A 25,878-nucleotide genomic window follows, 5' to 3' on the forward strand; every position below is an offset into this window, starting at 1 on the left:
AGAGAACCAGGAGTGAAGACGTCAGGCCCCTTTCACAAAAATCGTCGTTTTTGATAGAGAGCCAATTATTGAAAAAATTATTGAAAAAAAAAAATGAGATTTCTTTGGATTTAGTGTCTGGGGGGTCTAAAAAGTGTACCTGTGAAGTTTCAGCTCTGTAGCATCTCCAGAACCAGAAAAAAAAAAGATATTTTTTCTTAGAATTTTTATTAGCGCAGGGGTTCCTCTCCTTTCACACCTGGGCGTTTTTGTTTCAAAAACGCCCAGGTGTGAAAGAAGCGGAACCCCATCCCTCCTCTACTAAACATTCTAAGAAAAATTATCTTTTTCTTCTTGCGGTCACCCTGACATGGATGAGTTCGGTCACCGTGGCATAGCAGTCAGAGTCAGTTCACCCTAAACTACACTACGGTCACCCTGACACCTAACACTTTCCCTACAGAAACTATATTTTTGAATCTAACTATAGTGGTATATAGTACCCTAACTACACTGCATATCCCTTTCCTCACACTAATAATTGCTAAATGACACTTTTGCAGCAGGAGTAACAGAACTGCTTCCACTCTCTTCCACATCCCTGTATTACAGTGCTAGAGATTTGGCGGGGCTATGTTATATACTGGGGGGCGTATTCACTACTGATTGGCCTCTGGACCCCCTAGTCACTACAATTACATTCCTAGCATCCTCCTGCCCACTCAATTGGCTTTTACTCACGTTTCTGGTCCAATCACAGGCTTTTAAAGCTCAGTTCCTGTCCCATTGCATTTTGGGCGGTTCTGGTGCCGAATTCCGAACTTTTACCGCAAAGGAGTTCGGAATTCGGCCGAATTTGGAAACAGTCAATGTTCGGGTCGAACCGATGGTCGACCCGAACCGTTCAATCATCCCTAATAATGATAATAGAGATAGAACCATGCCTCTGAGCTGTCAGCTTTTTCTGGTTTGTCCCATTTTTTTTATTTTTCAAATGTATGCACAATATGAAATGATGTGACTTTCAATACATGGCTTTTAGATCTCATTTTGTTTACAAGATGACACGTTGTGACTTTCATGAATTTATAACAGGGTTATTGTTTACTTATTTAGCATATGACTGTTGTCACTGTTGCAGCAGTGGAAGGGTTAAGTGCCCTAGCGACTTGGCACAATGCATGGCATAGCATTCTTTACGTGCCCCTCCCCCCCCCTGGAATCCACTGCAATATATCACTGTCAGACCAACGCCCTCCGCACCTCAGCATCTCCACATCAGGTGCCCGGGCGGCACTAACTGCAGCAGCTGAACAATCCTGACACACTGTCCCCGATGGAGGACTGAGGTGAGGCACGGTTGGGAGGCAGAGAGATTGGCGTCACTGTCTGCTGCCTCCTTACAAGGGGAAGCCTGATTAAAACTGAAAGGAGGAATTTATCGTTAGCTGTCGACACAGGAAAAACTAATCCTACAGTGCTAGGTGCACACATATCCTGAACACTTATGGTTCTGCTTGCTATCCCTCAACATTATGATGTAAGCCCTCAATTGTAACACTGTCACCATTGGGTCTGTGCTAAATGGTAATATCATAGCCGTGACGTACCATTCAGTGCAAGGTCCGATTTAGGAAAATTGGATCAAGGAAAAGAAAGGGCAGGTGTTGTCTACATTAACCACTCAGAGTCCATGTGTCATATTTCTAGAGTGGCTTAGACAATAGTTTAAGCATCAGCTTCCTTTCTTCTGTGTTTTATAAAATGGTCCCAATGTTTAGTTTGGGAGAGTTTGCCTTTTATTGATCACCATACCTATACGTTGACTCATTTAATATGTCAAAAAGCCAGGTAATCATTTATGAGAGATATAAAAATAAACATTATATAGACCTGCAAACACATATTTGGTGTGTATTATTTATAACTTATATTATATAGATGTTAAAGAAGAACTTCACCTCTGTTTTTTTTTTTTTTTAATTCCTTCTTAGGCCCCTTTCACACGGGCGATTCGATCCGCCTGTCAGTTTTTCAGGTAGACCTGATCGGATACTCCAGGCATCCCTATGGGGAAGGGGGTGTCAGGGGTGTCACCCGCTGCTATCCAATCCGTTCCTGTTCCTGTCCGTTCCTGTTTGTGAAATTCGGACACATGGAAACCCTATTTTCCAGATTGGATGGGAGCGGATGAGAACGGACAGGTGGTCCATTCTCATCCGATCTCCCCATAGAGGACAGCAGGGATCTGACAGCTCCGTCTCTGCACACAGAGCGGAGACGGAGCTGTCATCCAGCGGACCGATTCCCTGGTTGAGCAGAACGGACTCCGTTGGGTGGTGCGCCCGTGAGAAAGGGGCCTACTCTGCCAGTTTATCCATGATAAGCATCATAGGTGTGCGCAGCCTAATGCATTAGGGTGTGCACACCAAAGCTCAAACACACACTACCGATCACTCACGATGTTCATTCAGAAAGGGAGGGGGCCGGCAAATTATATATTTACTGGCCCCGTTCCCCACTCATCCTAAAACATCCCCACAGCAGCAGCCGGCTGGAGAGGAGAGGAGGGAAGCCTCTGGGGGTAAGGGGGAGGTGAGCCAGGGCAGTAGGGGGAATCTGTGCTGCACAGGGTGATTAGGGTGTGCCTGGGCACACCTGGCACACCTATGATAAGCATACTCACGCGCCTAGCAAATGCAGGGTTGTTCTGCAGTACTCCACCAGCTCACCAGGTCCCATGCCATCTTTTCTTCTTACATCATTGAGAGTTTATTTTATCTTCCTAGTTTTTGCAGCTAGCCCACTAATAATGTGTTCAAGCAACACAGGGACGACTACAAGAACCAAGAAGAGACAGCAAGCCCCCTGATGTTGTGCCACAGAGCATTCACGTTTCCAGCACCACATTTAAAACGCACTGCACTTGCGTTCTCCACCGGTTGTCAATGCAATGCTAACAGCATACCAAACGCAGTGTCTCTGCCTGCACTGGATTGCATGGTAGAGAAAGTACCATGCGATCCGATTGGAGTGCATTTTTTAGTGCATGTACTACTTTTTAGTGCGATTTCAACCTATTCAAATTTATGGGCTGAAAACACACTGCAATCAAAGCGCAAAGGAATGTAAGCGTGTTCCTGTGGGATTCATGGTGTGAACCTTAGGATAATTGATCTGAAGCCTCCTTTGAAGAGTGACATGAGTATAACAAGAGACTGCGGGCAGCTTGAGGGCTACATCATTCCCACCTAGGTGAGAAATCCAGAAATGGGGTTCTGCTTAATTAAAAAAAAAGGTGTATATATATATATATATATATATATATATATATATATATATATATATATATATATACATATATATATATATATATACATATATATATATATACATATATACATATATATATACATATATACTTTTTTTTTTTGCAATTGTATGAAAAGGGGGGGGGGGGATATATTCCTATTATTGAAAGGGGATGAAGAGGAGGTAGGTCCACTTTTTTGCACCTGATAAAATATTTGTCCGACTGGATAACCATTGGCAGCACATTGCTGTTTTTGGAGTAGAGGGATTTATGCTTCTTTGTACTGGGTTCATTTACTTCTTTTACACCTCAGAGGAAAGGTACGAGTTAATTTGATTAAACAATGGTTTTTCAGATCCGTAGCATCGCCAACATCATGGCATCGTCGTTTTACAGGGAGGTGCTGTGCAATTGTGGCCATCACAAGGGCTGTGTATGTGGTTTGATATAATGTATGCAGTGACACAGGAACAGTGTAAATATTCCAGTGTAGCGTGGGGGGAAATTAGATTTAATTCAGCAGCTTGAAATCAAGGACAGGCGAGTGCCCCGCACGTACAATTGTAATAAAGATGCACTGTTTCTTGTGTAATGCTACAAGCCACCCTCTGTATGTCATACTGTAATATAGACTCCCCACTGTAAGCATTTAATACTTCAAAGCAGATTTGATGTTTGTGGGTAATATAATAATGCATTGCATTTAAGGGTAAAGAGTGATGCAGTCTGTACTGTAATTAGGAAATCCAAGTATAGTATATTGAGTGGCATTCTGCTTGCTAAATAAAATTTATGAATAAAGCTGCAGAACTGAAAAATTGCTGTGTGAAATATCTACCATTATGAGCATCCACTGGCTGTTGGATGTCATTGTTCTGAAATTTTAAGGGTAGGTCCACCCAAATTTGACATTTTAGTACAGTGAAGATGCCAGTACAATGACATACAGACAAGGCTTTTTACACCCCTTAGGGCCTAGTAGTGGCTTGCATATTAATATTTTATTATTGCTGTTGTGTGTTTTTATTTTGTGGAAAATGTAAAAAGAGACTCTTTTGCTTTGCCTTCTTTGAAAGGGATATTTGAAGCTAAAAGTGTTGGAGGAAAAAGTCACTGCCAGATACTGTATAGTAAAATTAAGGATTAGCTGGTGCACTGGTCTAGTGTGATACGGTCAATGTGAGGATGTGACAAAATATCAATGATACAATAAAATGGTAAAAAGGTTACCTATATGACAATTTGCAGAAAGTAGGTGAAGTCCATAAGGTGGATAAACCATAAAGATAATGGGCTGGGGGATGGATGTGAATCTGCACAAAGGGCCAGCTCCACCACACAGGAAGTCAATCTGTGAACAATGCAAAAGAAAAAACGGGCGAAGCGCCTCTAAGTGCAGTATATTTAATAAAGTCTAGGCACACAAATACATGGCAACTCACAGGAAAGTAGATTACAGTCGGCTCAATGCGGAGTCAAATGGTGAGCTGTCCATAACGCCAATGCCGAGAGGGAGGATAAGATGGAAGAGTCCTTTCCGGTCGATGGAGATGGAGGACAGGAAGATGCCGGCTACTGTCTTCCGGGACCGGCTCGTTCTCTCGTTGGCAGGCTGGGACGCAGCGTCAACCGCGTGACGTCAGCAGGGTCAGAGTGTACACGATGTTCAGGGTATGAACACTTGAGAAAAGAGCGCGCATGCTCCCCATGTTGGCGCATGCTCTGAAACGCATTGTGTATACTTTGACCCTGCTGACGTCACGCGGTTGACGCTGTGTCCCAGCCTGCCAACGAGAGAACGAGCCGGTCCCGGAAGACAGTAGCCGGCATCTTCCTGTCCTCCATCTCCATCGACCGGAAAGGACTCTTCCATCTTATCATCCCTCACACTTACTTTGGTCCTCAGAGTCTAAGCTTTTTTAGTTCAGATGGATCAACACCTTTATGGGTCAGACCTCAGATTTAGACAATTTTGTTCCAAGGGCCCTTGGCTGCGCATTCTTTGGTCTGTATGTTAGTTTGGGTCATTCCTCACACTGTCCCTGTTGTTTGATTCCCTTTCCCTCCATGAAAACCTAACCTGGTTCTCTCCGCTCTTTAACCACTTAAGCCCCGGAAGATTTTACCCCCTTCCTGACCAGGGGGTATTTTGCGATTCGGCACTGCGTGACTTTAACGGACAATTGTGCGGTCGTGCGACGCTGTACCTAAATGAATTTGACGTCCTTTTTTTCCCACAAACAGAGCTTTCTTTTGGTGGTATTTGATCACCTGTGCGATTTTTTGACCACGCGCTATAAACAAAAAAAGAGCGTCAATTTTGCAAAAATAACAATATTTTTCACATTTTTTTATATGAAATTCCATCCAAAAAAAAAGTAAAAATCAAAATTTTTTTAAATTTTCGGCCAATTTGTTTTATGCTACATATGTTTGGTAAAAAAAATCGCAAAAAGCGTATTTTGATTGGTTTGCGCAAAAGTTATCGCGTTTACTAACAAAGGGAAAGATTTTTGTCATTTTTGTTGTTTTTTTTTTAACGCGTAATGGCGGCGATCTGCGATTTTTTTGCGGTACTGCGACATTGGGGCGGACAGATCGGACCCTTGACTGACATTTGTGACACTTTTGGGGTTACCAGTGACATTTCTACAGTAATCAGTGCTATATATATGCACTGTTACTGTAAAAATACACTGGTAGTGAAGGGGTTAACTTTATTTGGGAGGGAGGGGCTGTGTGTATCCCTAGGGGCGTGCTTTCTACTGTGATTGGCTGTGGCTTGAGCTGTAAGGACACTGATCAACGGATCTACATATTAGATCCGTTTTATCAGTGTCTTTACAGCGAGGAGAATGACAGGCAGCTTGTTTACACAAGCTGCCTGACATTCTCCCTCTCCCCCGCCGATCGCCGAGTGACTGGCGGACATCGGGTCCGCTGGTCACACGTGCGGGGGGGTCCGTGACCACGCGGGAGCGGGAGCGCGCCTCCGGGGGCGCGCGCTCGTTCCCTAGACCCTCACAAGCTAGTGACGTAGCCCTACGTCACTTTGCCTGTGAGGGGCTGACTGCCGACGTAGATCGGCGTTAGGCAGTCGGCAAGTGGTTAAAGGCTCTCCTTGAGCAAGTTCTGTAAATTATTCTCAAAAGATCACCTTCCTTATCTGATCTTGCTTCTTTGCTTTGCATGGCACCATATCATACTCTCTCGCATAGAATAGGTTGTTTTGAGACCACAACTTTCTTTTCTGCCCAAGTTTGATTTTTCTTTTCACATTTGTGAGGACATTTTTTTCTTGTACATTTCTCCAGATTGATTGCATTTTAAGGAGACTGGCCTCCATACCCTAGCTAGGGACAGGAGAGTAAGATTTTCGTTTTTCGTCCGTTCCGTTCAGTTCAGTTTTTTTGAACGGAAGAGAACCCTATTTTTTCTTCCGTTCAAAAAATGGAACGGACGCAAAAATGGATGTCAGTGGTGTCATCCGCTGACATCCGTATTTACATAGACATGCATTATGTCCGTTTTTCATCCGCAAACGGACATACGGACAAGTGTCATCCGTGTCCTTTCAAAAAACAAAAAAAAGGACCTGATCGGGCATAAAAAACGGAACGCCCGTGTGAAAGAGGCCTTTATCTGTTTACTAATGCTTTTTTCCTGAAAGTCTGGTCCCCATTTTGTTGTGCCAAGGGGTTCCCTTTAGGGTTTAAGCCAAACCATATTCAGATTGATCAGCTTGTTTCTCAAGTCTGTTCTTTAACCACTTCCATACCACAGTACGTTATATGATGCCCTGGGCTTTGAGTGGGGATATCTGAATGATGCCTACAGGATTGTTCTTACAGGGGGTGGAAGGGGACGTCCCCCCCCCCTCCCACCACCCTCCAGTGCTTTTACTGGCTCACCTGTGCAATCAGCGAGCCAGAGAAGGAATCCGCCGGCGGTGGAAGTACACCATAGAGAATACCGAGGACCAGATGGACCAGTTGTTATGAAGTCACCTCAGCCTGGTAGTTGTAAATACTACTGTGATCTTGGCTGGAAAGCTGAGATCGTTTTTTTTTATCTCAGGCTTTCCAGCCTGGAGGAGAGATCTGGGGTCTGCATAAAGACGACCTGTCATTCACTATTCCTACTACAAGGGAGGTTTACATTCCTTGTAATAGGAATAAAAGTGATAAAAAAATGTTTTTTAAAGGTAGAGTGTAAAAATAAAAACTAAAGTAAACCCAAAAAAATAAAGTGCCCCCATCCCCGCGTGCTCGCATAGGTACGTCGCTCCCACATATGTAAACAGCGTTTAATCCTCACATGTGAGGTATAGCGAGAGCAATAATTCTAGCCCAAGACCTCCTCTGTAACTCTAAATAGGTAACCTGTAAAAATGTTACCTTGTTTAAGATTCAGATGTAACATTTATTTTACCGTTAATACTAATTACAATTATTTCTAATGACTATAAGCAGATATTTGGACATGGCCTACATTCACCGAAAGCCCTGTTTTGTATGTTTCTATGTTGCTTTCTTTTCTCTGTCTTCCTTTTATTTATTAATAAATGACAGCATAGCTCAGTGAAGAACTAGCGAGAAAAAAAAAATAAAACAAAAGATTTTTTTTTTTTAATAGCTGGCACTGGGTCTCCATGGCAACATATTCCCACCACCACCATCTTCTCCCTCCCAAGGAATATCACATTAGGGCCTGGAGAAGTTTTAAAGTAATGGAATGCGTTAGCCACCATGCCATCTACTAGTCATTTTGGCCACGGAGCATAGAGGTCATAAGCTGAGTTCAGTGAAGGGAGCCAGGACTCCAAATGATGCTGAGCGTGCGTCTGGGATATGAGAAGAACAGAATTACAAGAAGAGTGCAGACCTGCTGAGGCAATTACGGCTTAATGGGGTCATTTGGAAGGCAATTGCTAGGGGTTAATGTAGTATGGAGAGATGAGGTGAGATTGAAGTGAAATTTGGGGGCTGCAAACATCTTAAGATAAGAGAGATCAGAGAGCAGAGAATTTCCTTGCAGCCAGGACACAGATGAAAATATTCACGGGAAAGAGCAGGCAGTGAGGCAGAAGGGGGCAAGGGAGGGGGATTCTGGGAAGGTGGCGGATGGGGAGAGTAGATAAGATGGGTGCATACAATTTGCTAAGAAGACACAGCAAAGCTCCAAAGAGGGTTTGCAAAATAGGATCAGTGAGGTTTTAATAGGCGTAGCTCTAAAAATGGCCATAGAGTTACTATCTGCGATCTTGTACTATGTCATTGGTATCATTACAGTTTTCCATTGAGGACATAATGTTAATCAAGGCATCAGGATTTGATCTGTAATGTTCTTGTTTTCCCTACTCTCGGCTCGAACATCTGAAGTCCAGATGATCTATGATTGGCCTCTATGTGATCAGTAAAGCAACCTGCCTTCCACAGTGCTAGCCCCGAAATGTTACGAGACCAGCTTTGAAAGGATTAGCCATTGCTACTAAAAAGAGATGCTAGCCTGGTGCTGACAAGGCTAGAAATCAGTTTACCAGAAAAGAAATGAAATTCTAATACTGTTTATAATATACGCTTGGCTTCCATTTTCTTATGTTTTTTGCTATAAACCAGCACAATCAAATTCAGTGAGCTTTTCACTGCATACTATTACCATAAGGCTGAGCAACTTCCTTCTTCTTTTACAGCAGGACTGTGGCAGGTAAGAGAGATGGGCTCAGGCGTGTTTGGGATACTAGTCCCAACCCACCTGTCCGATCCCACCAGACCGCTAATCACAGACAGTGAGACATTTCCCGGTCCACAGCTGCACAGACCGAGAAATGTTTTAATGCCTTCGAATACTGGGATGTATAAAAAAGGGGATTCACTCCAGAAATAAAGAGATTATTCTCCCACTCTACAAGACTCTGGTCCGGCCACATCTGGAGTATGCTGTCCAGTTCTGGGCACCGGTCCTCAGGAAGGATGTGCTGGAACTGGAGAAAGTCCAGAGAAGGGCAACAAAAATAATTAGGGGAATGGAGGACATCAGCTATGAGGAAAGGCTACAAGCACTGAACTTATTCTCTCTGGAGAAGAGACGCTTGAGGGGGGATATGATATCAATGTACAAATACTGTACTGGCGACCCTAGCATAAGGAACAAACTATTCAGAGAAAGGAGATACAATAAGACACGTGGCCACTCACTAAAACTAGAGGAAAGGCGGTTTAACCTTAAAATGCGTAAGGGGTTCTTCACTGTAAGAGCGGTAAGGATGTGGAATTCTCTTCCACAAGCAGTCGTATCAGCTGGGAGCATCGATAGTTTCAAAAAACTATTAGATGGGCACCTTAGAGACCACAATATACAGGGGTATACAATGTACGGTAAAAAGCAAACACACACACACATCATAGGTTGAACTGGATGGACTTATGTCTTTTTTTCAACCTCATTAACTATGTAACTATGATTAGTGGTGTGCACTGTCAGCTTCCTATCGGGATCAGGCAGGTGGGTTGGGATTAGGATCTCAAACAGGCTTGAGCCCATCTCTACTGCTTAACCTCTAATTTGATGTTGCCTGCATAGTTCCATGGTTGGTCACTTGGCAAGCCAGCTGTGTGACACCAGTGATCCTTTTAGCTGCCTGTAATACTGGCATTCTGACCACAACTGTAAGCGTGGCATTCTTGCCACTGGCCACCAATGAGAGGGATATTTTTCCCACTAACTACAAATAAATTGGCTTCAGAAGGGGTTTCCCAAGACCTTATATTTATCTCAAGGCTTCCTCTGGGGCAAAAACTTTAAGAAATGCGCACTATAGTGAATGCAGACACAGTTGCAATAGGCAGAGAGTGGGCAATGCACTGTAAACACACTGACTGTTTTTACCAACCAGAAGATAACAATTCCAGAAACTGTAGCAGTCAGGAGCAGAAACTTGATGCAATGAGGAGTACCTTTAATTTAAAAATAGGCAGAATTTTTCCATTTTATGATATATCATTTAAACTGAGAACACTTGTGTGTTAGGGAGGAGAACAGAGAGTTCAGAATCAGTAGATCATGGTTCCCAATAGAAAACACTAGTTTTAGAACAACTACACTTCTTTTACAGTTAAGCTGTAATCTCAGTGTGGCTTTAAAGTGCTTGTAAACCTCAGACAATAAATATAATATAATATGCCTGCTGCTTCGTTCCTCTGCTATCAACACGATTCACTTCTGACAAGTTTTCCTGACACCAAGAAGAAAAAGGTGACAGGGGATGGAGTTTCGGCTGATTGACAGCTTGAGCTCTGTTCCTGCGTGCTGTGTGAAGGGGTGTGTCTCTTCCCTCCTATCAGCTCTTAGAGCTCTCCTGACCGAGCTCTGTAGTGTGTCATTTCAGCTCTCTGCCCTCAGTTCAGACAAGCTTTATAAATTCTGGACTTTGAACAAATGTGGAGAATAGAAGACTGCAGATAAACATGTACAATTTATGTAGGAGGATTTTTTTAATCTCTGCGTATAACCTGAAGCAAGTCACCTCACTGGGTATATGTAAAAGTTTACAACCACTTTAAAACATCTGAATAAAACAACCCAAATATTTTTTACTTGATTTTTATGTGCAAGATATATTTTTTTTATTCCAAGGATTAAAACGCTCTGTTCAATTTCCAGCACGCTTTCCCATTTTATAAAACATTCTAATTTAATTTATACTTTTGGAAGAAGGTTTCCGGGACACATAATAGGAATCTGTTGGGTTTCTTCACAAACCTGGCTTTTAGTGGAACAAAAAACAAAAAAATCATATTGTTTGATTATACAGTGTGAGCCTTTTGAGCACATCACGTTTCACAGCATCAGAGCAAAGCAAAGAGAATGTCAAAATATTATATGAATATCAGCTAGCGTTCTCTGAGTGGATATTTGGGTTGCGCAGGAAAAATTACAGGTGTTTCAATTAAAAATGTCAAAACTCTGATGCCATAATGAAAGTCATCATTTTTGTGTTAACCTACATTTTAGGCAGTTACGTACAAACTGAGCATGAGCTGCATATTCTGATTAGATTTTTAAAAGGTTTTATTAACCATTGCAAAGTCTAAACCTGACCAAACAATGTAGTAAAATGCACACATACTATGTCACTTGACTATTTTTGCAGTATATATTATATTAAAGCCATAGGGCTCACCAACACTAAATGTTTAGGAAATGTCTCAAGTGAAAACTGAAATATTTGTTCATAACGGGGAGCTAATGTGAGAAAGTGCTATAGTCTTAAGCTGGCCATACATGGTTGGATTTTCCTTAGAACATTTGTGCGTAAATTCTGAAAAATCATTCATCGGAACATTCATTCTTGCCATCATTACGTCAACTTATTTGGTTCGAAAGACCTTAATATTTTTTTTCCAGACCCGCTGTTTGAATAAAAACCTAGACATATTAAATAGGTTTTATTACAATATTTTCCTGAAGGAAACCCACATTGACAGTTACAATTTAGTTAGTTCGAGATTTTCGATCTTGCATGGGCGTCCACACCCGCTGCTATCCAATTCCGATCCTGTCCGTGAAATCCGGACGAATGGAAACCCTAATTTCCATCCGTCTGGAGGATTGGATCGGATGGGATCAGATGAGAATGGACAGGCGGTCCGTTCTCATCCGATCTCCCCATAGAGGACAACGGAAATCTCAAAGCTCCGTCTCTGCAGACAGAGCGGAGATGGAGCTGTCATCTGTCTGCTCAGCGGGGATCGGCGGATCAATCTCCCACTGAGCAGAAGGGACTCTGTCGGCCGGTGCGCCCATGTGAAAGGGGCCTAAAACAACTGTCCACTGGCTTTACAATTCCAAAATAAACAGACCTGCCCAACCATTTTATCATACAGCAAGCATGTCTGTATTAGAGTATACATTCTTTGCTTGTCTAGCTATCAAACAAAGCCACCAGACACATTTATTGCATCAAAAACTATTTATGGGTTACTTAAAGCGGAACTTAACCTTAAAAGGAAAGTTCCATTAAGCCTCCTCCTCTCCCTTCCTCTAACACTTTTGTCACGCTCTTTATTTTTTTTTTGGGGTGTGGGTACCTATTTCTAGCAGGTACCCGCTTGAACTTCCACTGGGATTGCCCCTCCTCCCTGCCCCAGCCTCCTGGGACAAATCACAGTTGGCTGTGAAACCACTGGGAGTCACCCGTGGCACCAGGGACCCAAATACCAGTAAAGAACTGGCCCAGGCAAGGACAGCATTTGATTATTGGACAGACAAGTGTCTCTTTAATGAAAGTTAGCAGCTACAGTATTTGTAGCTGCTGTCTTTTAATAAAAAAAAAGTTCTAAAATGTATTAAATTCCTAATTGACCATCTCCTTCTCCCTTCCCCATTCTAGCTATACCCATTTTCAATCAGCTCAAATCATAATGGGTCACACCCGAACAGGCTCATCTAGGGTAAGTGCAAGGGGGTATAGCTAGAATCAGGATGCTGAGGGGGCAGTTAGGATTAGTTTATATAAATGTATAGTTATCCTTTAAAGTGGTTGTAAACCTCTAAAATGAAAAATGAGCAAAGCATATCCTTCCATAGTGTGTACCTGCCTCTATCCAAACCAGCTATTGTGATTTCTGTCTCCTATTCCATTACCATGTGCATGAGTCACTTCTGACAGTCTATATCAACACCAGACAATCACGGGGATGGCCCGCCCCCTACAGCACACAGCAGGTGATTTATAGCAACAGCTGTGCATGTTTCTCTATGAGATTGTGTAGAGGGGGTGTGTCTGCTCCCTCCACCCAAGTCTCAGATTACTATCAGTGCCCTGCTATGCTTTGCAGTGTGTGACATATAATCACTGCCCCCGGCGTTCTGAAGCTCAGAAATTCTGGGTTAATTCTGGCCTTTAAAGATAAACAATCACAACTTATGTAGGAGGATTTGCTTCATCTCTGTGTATCACCTTAGGCTAGTCACTTCAGTGGTTATACTGTATGTAAGGATTTACAAATATTTTAAATATAACTCCTTTGCTTTTTCAAGCACATCCATATGCACTGATATGCAGTGGTCCCTATTTCTTGCAACTCCCTTGCAAGTACCAATGGATGTCATCAAAGTTATGTTGTTTATATTTGGTGGAACGAAGTGCATCCTTTCAGAAAAGACCGCCCACATTAAAGGTCATTATGCCTTAAAGTGGACTGCCACTCAAAAGTGGAACTTCCGCTTATTTGTCTCCTCCCCCCTCTGATGCACATTTGGCAGCTTTCGGGGGGGAGGGGGGAGCGGGTACTTGTTTTTGACAGGTACCCTTTCCCCACTTCCGTTGGACCTCTCCGCGGCGATGTACGTCAGAGGTCCAGCCCCCTCCTCCTCCCTCCTCCTCCTTCCTCTGCTTCCTGGCCAATTACTGAGCACAGCGCCCTTCGCGCATGCGCAGTAGGGACCCGGCCGTGAAGACGCAAGGCTTCACTGCCAGGTTCCCTTACCAAGAATGGCGGCGGCAGCACCCGACAGCTGATGGAAACCTCGGCTGCGGTGCTGACATCGCTGTATTCCAGGACAGGTAAGTGTCCTAATATTAAAAGTCAGCAGCTACAGTATGTGAAGCTGCTGACTTTTAGTTTTTTTTTGGGGGCGGGGGGGGTTGGAACTCTGCGTTAAATCAGAACTAAACCCATCGATTTAACCGCTTCAAAAACAGTTACATTTCCGACATGTGTTGTTGTTGCTCTCAACCACACTGTCAAACCATCAAATGGTTGGGGTCATATATGATCACATGTGCAGCCCCATGGCAGTTGAAGATCAAACAGAGGCCAAGATAGCAGCTTCCTTGGCTGAAAACGATAGAAGGGTTTAGTTTTGTTTTAACTGTTGAACCATAATATTAAAATTCAGGTCCAGAACATGATGCAAATAGGTTGTGGCATGACATATACAGTGTAATAAGGTCCTTCAAGCTGTCCTGACTGGGCCACTGCATGCAGAGCTTGCAACACCAAACCTCAAAGTGTACAAAGTGAAGTATCTTTTCTCTGGTTTCCCTCGTTTGGCCACCTCTCCACATTTGTGGCTGAATTTAGCCAAACTGTAAGGGTAAAGGGATATGGGGGTTAATAAAAAACGTCAAAATACTGTTCTTGGTTCAGCGGATCCATCTTTCTTGGTCTGTGCACTTAAAAAAGTAGTTTTGAATATAAAACAGGCCCCATGTGGTCTCCAGCCGATCATTCTGGTAGTAGTTAATACTTAAATAATCACACGATACATGGGGTAAGACTTGTACCAAAGGGTGTAATCATTTAGGCGTGTGTAGTTTAGCATGATGCCTAAATATATCCCTGACAGCATGCATAGGTTACAAGAGGAGGAGGAATTTTATTTTAGTTTTCATGCTCCCGGTGTGGACGTTATAGTTGTTGCTCACGTTTCCCCCTGGAGAAAATTTGAAAGAGAAAAATGTTTTTATTTGATAAAACATGCCTTTTTTTTTTTTTATTTCGCACCAAAGCGAATATCAAGAAAAAGCATTAAACAAGAGAGGGAACCTAGAAATTATGACTTAAAAAGTCTGAAGGGTTGGAATTCATTGCTGCACACGTCTGTACTGTTGTAAGGTAGAAAAATCAATGATGCAATCTTTTCCCTCTCTCCTTGTCCGAGCCCTAATTGAAATGGAAAATCAGATGAACGGCCAGCAGATAATTGTTTTATCAATACTGCCTGCCTGCCCTGGAAGGGTCAGCCTAGAATGATCGTGAGCCAGAGGTATGACGGGGACAAAATGTGAAATTGAACGGGGAGGAGGTCATAAATCAAGCGTGACAAGGAAGAGTGACCGGTGTGCCGTGCAGCTGCTGGGATAGACTTGGTCTGCTGCTTGGGATGCCTTAACCCCTCGTGAGGATACAGGTGTTCGTAATGATATTTCGGGCATGCTAATTACAATGGAGTGTGGCAAGCGGGCAAACTGACAAGAAGCTGGCACAAGAAGGATCCATGCAGTGATTTTGCATCAAGATATGGAGGTTTATTTTGTAATTTTTAACCACTTTTTGGTAGCTCATAAATGTATTACATGCAAACCTATATAGACAATTTATACCTACAGCTGGCTGTAAATTAGTAAAATTTAGTTTTAAAAAAATTAGTTTTAAAGTATTTCTTTGCCTTGACCAAATACTGTAGTTGCGGACTTTTAATATAAGGACACTCACCTGTCCAGGGGTTCAGCGCACAAACCAGTTATTTGCCAGTCTTCGGGTCCGCAGGACCAGCATGTTTACTGTGGGTAACTGGCTGTGACTCCTTGTGGCTTCACAGCTGGCTGCCCACTGCACATGTGCTAGACGCGCTGCACTTTATGAATGGTCCCGCAGCCTTCTGGGACCTGTGACATGTCCCAAAAATATGTGGGTGGTAAGAGAACTTCTAGTAAATCCACTGTGGTGACAGGTACTTGGCCCCCCTCCCTAAAAAAGTGCCATAAATAAAAGAGGGGGAATGAGGAGGGCATAAAGCAGAAGGTGACTTTTCCCTTTAAGACGTGTGTTCAGTTTTCTGCTTATTAATGGGGGTCACATTGACGCTTGTTTCTACTCCAGTGATGAGAACATTTGAAGGATCAGGTTAGACCATTTTTCTCGAACGAGCAAATTTTTAACGGGGAAGTTTATTCACTCCAAGATGGAAAGGAAATTTTTTTTAAAGTACTTTTGAATAATATTCATCAAGCAACTTTTACTTACCTGATCATTCTCTCCTGCAGCCCCATGTGCGCTGCCATATCGATCCCGGCAGCCTGTTCTCTCCTGCACTCCCGCTGTATAAAATCCTCTGATGTCTTCTAGACCAGTGTTTCTCAACCTTTTTTCAGTCAAGGCACCCTTTGAAATTATGGGCAGTCTCGAGGCGCCCCATTATAAAATGTAAAAAACTATTCTAATAGTTTTACATAATGCAGCAACATCCATACATGTAGGACACCCAAGGTTAGAGGTGATTTTTTCTTCCACAGCAAATTCACGTTTGCACAATGGTACTGACTAATATTCCAATGTTTCTCTTCTCCCTCAATTTCTCTCCGTCAGTCAGCTAATGTAACCCCAGTGCTAGAGAAGCGACAGACAACCTTCTTATCAACTGAAGACATTATTTCTTTGTTAGAATGCCATTGACTAGAAAGTCTTAATGGTGCATAATGAAAACCTGTGGCTTTGTGTAACTAAAAGGCAGGCTTCAACCACCTGCTAGCTTGTATATCATTTTTGCCTGGGCACATTGGTTGAAAGAGGCTCATCTAGACCAATGCAGGACCCAAAGTTCTGCACTGGACATGAAGACCCAAAGGGACAGACCACTGCTTGAGGGTAGGGAAGAGCTATATGCCAGGGGAGCTGGAGATCAGGTAAGCTGTTCCTTAGACAGAAACTTAAAAGGTTTCAGAAACAAAGAACATAATATTCATAGTCACAGTTTGTAATTTTTAGTTGACTCTAGTGATTGATATGCTATAATAGGATACATTCCAAAGAATGCATATTAGAAGAGGTGAAAAAATTACTGCAGAATTCATGAATCTGTTAGTAAAAGCTAGTAGCCAGAAAAAGAGGAACAAGAGATGTAAAATTGCTGTGTGTACATGATACTCCTGTCCCACGCATCACTAAAAAAGACCAGTGCCAACCTTATTGAGCCAAACCGACTGCTGAGGGAATCCCCGAATAATCAGGTTGCAATGTTAGTCTTGGTAGTCTAGGAAGATCAGCAAGTTTTTATAGCACCTTGCTGCATAGAACCAGGATGTGTGAGCAGTCACCCTGACAAAGACAGGTTTAAATAGGGTGAGTCATGTGATGAAGTGGAGACCTTCTAGAAGAATGCAGAATGAATAGAATGGCCCAGGGTAGAAAAACCTCTGCTGTGTCAAGGAGTTTGGCCAAGAGTCACAATGTCTCAGCAGTCCCCCGTAGCAACACAGAAAGACAAAAAGACGTGCTGCCTATGAGCCAGTGAAATTATCCAATGATTCAATAAAGCTGGCTATTCGTTATCATCCATTGCAATGATTCTTTGTTGACTGCATGACAGGGTACTACAATAACACTCTAATGCGTTTTGGCCGAAGCCTTACTCATAGCCTGTTCGTACGGCTTTATTGCATCGTTGGATCATAGCAACACAGGTTCAGTTAAGACTAGACACGATGAGACAGTTGTGATTATGTAGGTGCAGACTGCAGAGTAGCATGGCCCAGAACATGGTGGGTACAGAAGGGTGAATTCTTTGGTGTTGGAGGTAATGCTTTCTATTTGAGTCCTAGCAGAAGCTAGAGGGAAAGACAGTGCTAGGTGGTGTAGTGAGCAGGAGCATATTGCAGCCAAATGCCCTACAACTCTGGATGCAATGGATTCATGGGAAAAGTGTTTAAGCCCTCTTGGGCTCTGGAAGTCTTAAGTTTGGTCCATGTTATTGTGAAAAAGAGAAACTGTATTTCTGGTGTGCAGTTCTCTGTGATGGTGTATGTTGCCCAGGTTTTTCAGCAAGGCAGGTTGAGGGGCTCCAGGGTGCTTGTTTAATTTGGAGAAAACTGTGTTTCTTCGTGGTTGATAAAACTAAGTTGGGGACCTTGAGTCTGCAGATTTTGCGGTGATCTGGGTGGGAGGAAATCACCAGTCCCGGGACCAGGATTTAGGAATAGCCAAGACACTGATTGTGCAGGTGGGTTCTGGGCTTTTGTATTCAGGACCAGGGTTGTGGGCTCCATCCTCCCGAGGAGTCCAAGTATGCAAGGGAGAAGCCAGTGGGCTGCCTGGTGCAGTCTTTGATGGAACAGAGGGCCCAAGCCTAAGGGTTGAAGCAGCAGGGAAGCTGTGAGAAAAAGAGCTAACAGAGGTACAGCATTTGTACATGAACACAGGGACGTTGTGTTACAGGGCCAGAAGGGCCTAGGAATAAAGCCCTTAGCAGCGGGGCTGCTGCTAAAGAGAATCAGGAGCTGAATTCTGTTGATGGTAGAAATCCCTGCGTGGGCAACTGTTCTTTTATTGGACTTTTTACTCTTCTTTCTCTGCAATAAAAGTGGGCCAACAAGCCCTTAAATGGCACAACTGGCGTGTCCTCCACTCACTGGTGAGCTCTACACTAAAGCTAAACAGCCCCCAAACATTACGATGGTAAATGTAAGTGGATTTGCCTGCCATGTGTGTATGTGGGCCTGCCATTTTGATGTACAGTGTGGTTTTGGAAAGATTCCACATCATTTCCACTGTTCTGGGTGGTAATGGTTTGTGCTAACCACTATCCTGAAGTAGTCCTTTTTAAGAAACATCTCCAAAACTTTACCAAAAAAGTTGCTTTACACGTGATCGTAAACTAATTTTTAAAATATAACAAAATCGCACAAAGTGGCCCTAAACCTTCTCTTCTTGGGTCCCTGCCAGTGTTCCTGGCTCCTTCTCATCTTGGTGTGCCCCCGTATCAAGCCTCTTGCTATGGGGGCACCTCTTTGGGCTCACTCCTGACAGAGAAAGTGTGGTTGTCACCCTCATAACAGGATTCACCAATGGCTACCAGTGCTCTCAGCCAAGACTGTAAGAATGGGGAGAAGGGAGAGGATGCTGCTACAGATAGGAATAGAGCTCAGAGCTGGATCGAGTGAAGACTTGGGTAAATATAAGGGAGTGGTAAGGAGGCATACTTCTACCTTAACATTTTTTTCCTTAATTAAAGGAATGGAAATGGAATTTCGAACCACTTAAAACCCAAAAGCAAACATTTAATATATTGAAGCTTACTGATTCACAGATGTGATGGCTGTATTAGTTTCCTTTTTTTTGTTAGGCTTTCTTTCTTCTATTAATGTATGGGTAGGTTGGTATATATTACATTGCATTATACACCATAATCAAAGTATATTATCTGTTTTTTTTTTTTACAGTAGTTTTAGATGCCATCACAATATACTTATGAGAATGCAGGTAAGCTGTTCTAGGAGCTCAATCAGATATCTGTATTGTTTCCTTTACCACCCACCATTCTTTTATTGTGTTTATAGTAATAGCACACACTGGGTAAGCTTTAAAAATCTCTATTCACAACCTCCAGCTAGAAATGCTGGAAAAAATCATCATTACATTCCCACCTAAAGTCTCTTCCTATCGGGCTCCCCGCCTGGCGCAGGGAATTGACAAAAATATGAAATTGATTTGGTTGAAGAGTGTTAAAGAGCCGAGAGCCAAGTGTCACAGCAATGAATGGCCACCGAGCCAGGAAAATCGATGTTGAGGTTATGGTGGGGCTGGGCACAATGCTCTGTTCCTGGAAGAGATCAGCCTTCAGCGGCCTTGGAGAGTCATCAGCCGTAGAGCCTGAGAGGTTTAATGATAGTGGGTACACACGAGCTGACAGTAGGGATGTATCCACATCAGGCCAGAATACACACAGCAATGCAGACAGCCTGATATGCGGTATTCTAAAATACATATTGCTTTTATTTGCAGCCTGAACCACAAATCATTCCTAATTCACGTAGCTGAAGCTCTATACATAGGGATACCCCATAAGGATGTTCTATGTGCATCACAACACTTGTAAAGTCTATAGTGGTCTATAGAACCAAACCTATGAACACTAAGCCTCTTACTGCACTGAAAAGAACAGGTTGCAGTGTCAGCTCAAAGACATCGAAATGTCAATTCTTTTTTTTTTTTTTAAACAAAGCATTGTAAGGGTAACCCTGCTTTGTTCATATGAGAGTGACCAGCTCAAAGACAATGGAATTGATTTACTAAAGCAAATATTCTGTTCACTTTGCAGAGGGATGTGTACTTTGCAAAGGAATTTTCCAAATCTTAGTGGGTGGGGCAAGAATTAATTCCCTAAAAAACACCCAATCACGTGTAAGGAATAAAAAATAAAAAAAACAGTGTTTTTGCTAGCACATAATTGGGTGATAGAAGTCAGCAGTTTAGCCTCATTCGCTAAGGGAAAATTACCTTGCAATGTGAATAGGCTAATCAAATTCAACATATTGGGCTCCCAATGCTGTATTTTATTGTTGGCCTACCCCTGGCACTGGAATGCCTGTTTTTTAGGGGAAAGATCAGAAATAAGTGGGAGACACACACAAGTGATCTCGGTGCTGTATGGACTTGCTTTGGTTGTTTCAGGGACCCAAGAGCACCCCCTTCATCAGGGCTCGATTGACAACAATGTGAATTTTTGGGCAGCCTAGGGCCAGCTTCATGTGGTTCTACAAGTAGGTGTTTTTTTTTTTTTTACCTAATGCATTGTTTGGATTATGGTAAAAAATGTTCTGTGACCAGTTCCCCCCCAAACACCCCGTAAACCTACTAGAGTCCGATCTTGATCCAGTGCTGTGCCGGAGAGCAGTAGCACCATTCTCTGTTCTCACAGGGCTCAGGCTGCCATTGGCTTCTGCTGCCAATCACGGGCTGTGAGGAGAGAGCAGGCAGTGGGGCTGAGCCACACTGTGTGAGTTAATAGACACATACAGTGCGGCTTGGGATTGAGCCTGCACAAGTGCCCCCAGTAGCAAGCAGCATGCTATGGGGGCATTCGGAAGACAGGAGGAGCCAGAAACTGATGATTGGGGCTGCCTTGTGCAAAATCATTGCACAGAGCAGGTAAGTATGACATGTTTGTTATTTTTTTAAAAATTAAGTTTTATTTACAATTACTTTACCTCCCAATTTGCCATCTTATGCATATTCTAAGAAAAAAAAAAAAGATAGTTATTTTTTAACTGCTTGCCAACTGTATAACATAGATATACAGCGGCAAAGCAGCTCTGCTGCACCAGTTCCTAGTACGTGAGCTGACACTTCAGGGTAAGGGGGTGCACTCGCACCGCCGGTGACCTGGTCGTGCTGTGAATAAACACAGCAGATGTCAATCACCGGGTGCTGGCCAATGGATTACTGCCAGCACCTGGCGATCGTCATGAATTTACACAGGACAGAGCCCTGCCCAAGTAAACAAGGCAGAGCCCTGTCCTGTCAGCAGGGAAGTAAAAGATTTTCTTCCCCTCCCCCCCAAAGCCGGGAATAAAATCCATGACTTCCTCTAGTTAAAGTGGAAGTGAAGTCCCCCAAAAAAACCGAGAAAAAAAAAGCCCTGTAAAGAGAAAGGCATAATGAGCTAGTATGCATCGCATACTAGCTCATTATGTAGTACTTACCTTAAAACGAAGCCCCCGCTGTTCCGCCACCTCAGCGACAGGACGGCGACATGTCCGGCCGTCCTGCTTCCGGGTTCGCATCCTCCGGCCATCTGATTGGCCGGAGGCGCGATTACATCACTCCCGCGCCTGCGCGCGGGAGCCGCCGTTCACGGCACTGAGCTCTGAAGGAACGGTACGGGTGGCCGTTTTTTCAGAGCGCCTGCGCCGATGACGTCATCGGCAGTATGCACTCTAAATATCTCCTAAACGGTGCAAGTTTGGGAGATATTTATAGCACCTATAGGTAAGCCTTAATATAGACTTACCTATAGGTTAAAGTTTGTGAGGTGGGTTTACAACCTCTTTAATGTCTGAATGTCCGCCGCAATATCGCAGTCCTGCTATAAGTCGCTGATCCCCCCCCCCCCATTACTAAAAAAAACTAATAAATAAAGAAAGAAAAATTCCAGTATACATCCCATAGTTTGTAGATGCTATAAATTTTGCACAAACCATTCAATATACGTTTACTATGATTTTTTTTTTTTAACCAAAAACATGTAGCAGGGTAGATATTGGCCTAAATTTATCAAGAAATTCGATTTCATAATTTTTTTTTATATGTTTTATAGCAGAAAGTAAAAAATATTGTTTTTTTTTTTTTTTTCAAAATTGTCAGACATTTTTTTTTTAGTTTATAGCACAAAAAATAAAAACCGCAGAGGAAAAAAAAGCACATACATTTTGTATGGGTACAGTGTTGCATGACTGCACAATTGTCAGTTAAAGTGTCATGAAGGGGGGTAAATCTTCCAGAGGGCAAATGGTTAAATAAATATTATTTTGTCCCAATTCCTAAGAGTATATTATGGCTTCCGAATCCTGCTACTTGCAGACTACAGGCAAGGGTGCCCAACTCAAGTGTCTTCAGAAAAGTTCATGGGCTGGCCATCAATTGACAATTTTCAACATTAAACGAGCTGCTGAGAAAATATTGACATGCATATCTACTGTATGTACAATTTAACCACTTCTGGACCGGGCCTTTTTCTTTGTATCAGTTTCTTTTTTTTTGCTAGAAAATTACTTAGAATAAGATGGAAATCATTGCGATATTTTTTATCACACCGTAATTGCGCAGCGGTCTTACAAACGCAATTGTTTGGGAAAAAAAATCACTTTTTTTAATTAAAAAATAAGAAAACAGTAAAGTTAGCCCAATTTTTTTCTATATTGTGAAGGATAATGTTATGCCGAGTAAATAGATACCCAACATGTCATGCTTCAAAATTGTGCACGCTCATGGAATGGTGACAAACATTGGTTCTTAAAAATCCACACAGGCGACACTTTAAAAATTTCTCCAGATTACCAGTTTAGAGTTACGCAGGAGGTCTAGGGCTCAAATTATTGCTCTCGCTCTAACGATCGCAGCGATACCTCACCGGTGTGGTTTGAACACCGTTTACATATGTGGGTTGGACTTGCGTTTGCTTCTGCGCGCAAGCTAACGGGGACAGGGCACTTTTTTTTTTCCTTTTTATTTTATCTTTTATTTTTCCCCCCTTTTTTTTTTTTTTATATATTGGATCATTTTTATTCCTATTACAAAGATGTAAACATTCCTTGTAATAGAAATAAGCGTAACAGGACCTCTTTAATGGGAGATCTGGGGTCAAAAAGACACTAAAAAAAAAAAATAATGAAAAAAAATGGGCTCTTTAAATCTGTTGCTAGGAAGCGATCTATGACGTCGCTCTGGTCCTCCAAGGCAATAGAGTCTAGTGGGGGCCATCTTACCCTCACTCGACTTCCTACCTGAGAGGAGAGCGGACCGGATGGTTTTCCCCGCCACCTCTCCCACCGCCCATAAGGGCGAATCTGCCACTGGGACCACCCTCATGTTAAAGCGGACCTCCCACTGTTTAAAAAGAATACTGGGGTGCTTCGTCAATGGGGAGATATGATATGGTCAATTCCTCCTTGACCAAATGGTTTGCTTGGCATGAGCAGAATAAGAGAACTTGATGATATAAGAGAATGAATAAAACTATGGTTGGGAATGAGTACTCATACAGTTACACCTCGTCTCTCTTTGGTTAACGTTACACTCTTGTTGTTTACTTTCCATTTCTGTCTTTATGGAACTTGCTTTTTTATGGTAATTGTAAATTGTATTACTGTATTTTGAAATAATCTTTAATAAAAATCTATTGAAATAAAAAAATAAAAAATACACATATCTGCTGCCATAACCCCGATATTTAACGTCAAAGAACCGACGTAAAACTGCGGCGGGTGGTGCGTAGATGGTTAAATAGTGGGGCTGTGGATCATGCAGTTGCAGTGTAATTCTTTTCTATAAATTTCTTCTCTATTCTTATAATGGCCTGTTCAATTCAACACTAGCCATACTTTTATTACATCAGCCTTTGCTCTCCAATCTTTATTAATTACTTCCTCTTTTCATAGTCTGTTTATTGCCAAGCCCCTTTGCCTCCTCTCTTTATAAGCTTATCATATCATAGCATGCCCTTCCCCCTCTAGTTCTGCCTGTTTTTCCTTTTCTTTTCCTGAAGAAAAATCACCTCATTAGTGTTAAATTCCCAAATGCTACATCATCTCAAACAGGGAAGATTATACCCTGAAAGGAAGAAAAGGCAAATATTAAAAAAAAAAGCCTTTGCAAACCTATGGCAAATAGTCTGCTAGTGGACGGCATCATAAAAATGCCCCCTATGTTGTTGGGAGTGTGTTTGGAGAGCTGCCGCCATATGTTCTTTGGGTTTTTTCGCTGGGATTATGCCATCATTATTGCTGATAAAAGCTGTTTACTGCCTTGGCAGAAGATTCCTGCTCGGAGCCATTCTGGAAATTGGCATACAGTTAACGGAAAAGTTCATTTAATGCCAGATGCCACAATACAGGGCTTTTGTTGTATGCTGCGATTATTGGCTGCGTCCAGGACTAGCCTTTTGTTGTTCAATATTTTGTTTCCTGTTTACTAATGTTTAGATACTTTCTTGTTTTTTTTTTAATGGGCAATAATATCCATTTCTGTCCAGTTATAAGAATTTTTGGCTTTCTAGCATTGTGCTTCATTAGTCCAATTGAATAAAAAAAAAACTGTTCATTCAAGGCTAACGTAAACTTTGAAGCAGACCTAAAGCCAAATATATACTTTATCTATATAAACATTATTCCCTTCTGCATGCTCTATGACCTGAACTCATAAAAAGATTGATACAATGCTTAATGTTGTAGCCCTCAGCCCCTAAAGGGCCACTGAGTGTGTCCTGGGTTCTTATTCCAATGCAGGGCTGCAGAGCCAGGCGCATGGCAACAATCACTCTCATGGCTTAAGAAACAGTCTAGAGCAGGACTTCCCAAACTGTGGGTCGCGACCCACTGGTGGGTCGCGAGCTGCATCTGAGTGGGTCGCCGACAACGGAGCAGTCAGATCAGCAGTGAGGGAAAAAAAATTACCATTTAATACGCCCACTAGGGGCGCCGGACGTATTGCTGGGGGGGGGGGTTCCCGTCTGACGTTGTTGGGGGCGGTGACTGACGCACGCACCGTCTGGCTCAGTCATCTTCTCGTCCGTTCCGCCGCCGTCAGCGAAGAGAGGAGCAGCACGCCGGAGTGTGGAGTGACAGAAGTCGAGCCAGCCCACTGCCCAGGACAGCAGGTAAGTGATTGAAGCCGCTGCAGTGGGTAAGTAGCAGTGCTGTGCCATGCCTGTACATACTGTGCCATGCATATACCTACTGTGCCATGCCTGTACCTACTACTATGCGATGCCTGTACCTACTACTGTGCCATGCCTGTACCTACTACTGTGCCATGCCTGTACCTACTACTGTGCCATGCCTGTACCTACTACTGTGCCATGCCTGTACCTACTACTGTGCCATGCCTGTACCAATCCCTCCCTTTATACAAGATGAGCTGATGGTCTTTGGGGTTAATTTTGAGGATGATGATGCTGGTATCTCTGCATTGAAAGGGGGCATGCTGGTATCTCTGCATTGAAAGGGGGTACGCTGGTCTCTCTGCATTGAAAGGGGGCACGCTATACCTTAATTCTGTAGCGCTTTACAATTCAATTACAAGCAAGTGGGTCCCGAAAAAAATCTGTATTGAGTGGGTCTCGGCTCAAAAAAGTTTGGGAAGCCCTGGTCTAGAGGTTGCTTTTCTTTTAAATGCATTGCTGGATAACTGGGATAATGGGTAGGGAGCTGTGGGATACTCCAAAACACTGAGCAGTAGCAATAAGGACACTCTTCACCCTGTGGCTACTCTTTGGAACAGTTCTTTCAGTAATAGCCCTAGCTATGGACAACACTGAGACACCATATACAATGTCCCAAGCCAGGCAAACTTTAGCCATAATATACA

The 25,878-nt window shown here is 42.9% G+C and overlaps 1 protein-coding gene across 2 annotated transcripts in view; it reads left to right on the plus strand.

Moving 5' to 3' along the window:
* PBX3 (PBX homeobox 3) overlaps positions 1 to 25,878 on the plus strand; it is a 344,595-nt gene that overhangs the window by 170,206 nt on the left and 148,511 nt on the right. The gene's annotated exons all lie outside the window — the stretch shown is intronic.

Source organism: Pelophylax lessonae (assembly GCF_965119305.1).
Source record: "Pelophylax lessonae genome assembly, chromosome: 7".
NCBI lineage: Eukaryota > Metazoa > Chordata > Amphibia > Anura > Ranidae > Pelophylax > Pelophylax lessonae.